Genomic DNA, 1814 nt, shown 5'->3' on the forward strand with positions numbered 1-1814 from the left:
ATATACTCCCCACGCCTTGGCATTCCACAAAGAGGCTTACAAGGAGAAAGGGTCTTTGGTGAGTTCTGTGGTACTGAATATTTGCAATCAACTCTATTTTAACAAGATGAAGGAAAATAGGTTAGTTATGAGTTAATTGTATGAATAAGCCCTTTAATAAGAAAACCCACTCTAGCACCTGTACTTCCTCATATTGGATGGAAGCACCATGCTTACCTGTTTGGTACTGACCTCCTCTCAGGGGCAAAAGGACTGTAGCGCCATCATTGTGAATTTGGCCATGGGAGGATATTATTTGTGATGTTATCTTGCTCTTTTGTCATTAACTATATCCAATGTTCCTTGTGATAACTACTTTTCATTTCTCTTTTCATTAGACCAATCACTATGTCTCCATTGCTGTAGCTAAGGACAAGATGACACGATTCAGCAACGACTTATTTTTAGATATTAATAATAATTGAGTCACATCTTTTTCATGAATAGAAGTAGAGTTAGATGGAACATCAAGGTAAGAAAATTTTTACTTTTTTGCAAAGTGTTTGCCGCCAGAATCCAGGCGCTGGAGAAAAACATTGTAAAATACTAAGCCAAAATGGGAGAAGAAAAGACCCATATCAACACAGTCCACATTGGACATGTCGATCTGACAAGTCAACACAACTGGTCACCTGATCTACAAATGTGGTGGGATTGACAAAGGAATCATCGAAAAATTTGAGAAGGAAACTGCTGAGATGGGAAAGGACTTTCAAGTCTGCCTGGATCTAGGATAAGCTGAAAGCTGAGCATGAGCGTGGTCTCCGCACTGATATCTCCCTGTGGAAAGTTGAGACTGGCAAGCACTACGTGACCATCATCAATGCCCCAGACACAGAGACTTCATTAAAAACACTATTGCAGGAACATCGCAGGCTGACTGGACTGTCCTCATTGTTGCTGCTGCTGTGGGTGGATCTGAAGCTGCTGCTGTGGGTGGATCTCCAAGAAGGGGCAGACCCGGGTGCATGCCCTTCTGATTTAAACATGGGGTATAAAACAGCTAATTGTTGGTGTTAACAAAATGGATTCTACCGAGTCACCCCCGCCAGCCAGAAGAGAGGAAATTGTTAGGGAAGTTAGCACCTACATTAAGAAAATTGACTTCAACCCTGAAGCAGTAGAATTTGTGCCAATTTCTGTTTGGAATGGTGACATGCTGGAATCAAGTGCTAGTATGCCTTGGTTCAAGGGATGGAAGGTTTTCCATAAGGATGGCCATGCCAGTGGAACCATACTGCTTGAGTGTCTGGATTGCATCCTGCCACCAAATTGCCCACCTGACAAGCCTCTGTGCCTGCCTGTCCAGGATGTCTACAAAATCGGTGGTCTCTGCACTGTCCCTATGAGCTCTGGTAGCATAGTAGGTTAGGAGTTGAACTGTTGGCCACAAGGTCAGTAGTGCTTCATACCCACCAGCTGCTCCACAAGAGAAAGATGAGGCTATATAATGAATCCCATGTACAACATTTACAGTCTTGGAAATCCAAAAGGGGCAATTCTACTCTGTTCTCTTGAGTCACTAGGTGTTGGAAAAGACCTGATGGCCATGAATTAAGGTCACTGTAGTTTTTAGTTTTACTCACTGCTGGGGCAAACGTCATGAAAACAGACAGACATATTATCACTAAAATGTCATTAAAATGAGACAGAAGGGGTGGAGGCTGCAGGGCAAGCTCACTAGAGCCTAGTAAGCCGTTGACTTTATAAAATGAGTAAATAAAACTGAAAACTAAAATAGTTGTGGTTGAAAATAAAAGGAGGGGGGAAAGGTA

General features: G+C 42.6%; 1 pseudogene; it reads left to right on the forward strand.

Moving 5' to 3' along the window:
- Positions 1–595: 595 nt before the first annotated feature.
- LOC142430427 (putative elongation factor 1-alpha-like 3) lies at positions 596–1411 on the forward strand (annotated as a pseudogene).
- Positions 1412–1814: the final 403 nt, after the last annotated feature.

The sequence above is a fragment of the Tenrec ecaudatus genome, chromosome 17 (genome assembly GCF_050624435.1).
Source record: "Tenrec ecaudatus isolate mTenEca1 chromosome 17, mTenEca1.hap1, whole genome shotgun sequence".
NCBI classification, from domain to species: Eukaryota; Metazoa; Chordata; class Mammalia; order Afrosoricida; family Tenrecidae; genus Tenrec; species Tenrec ecaudatus.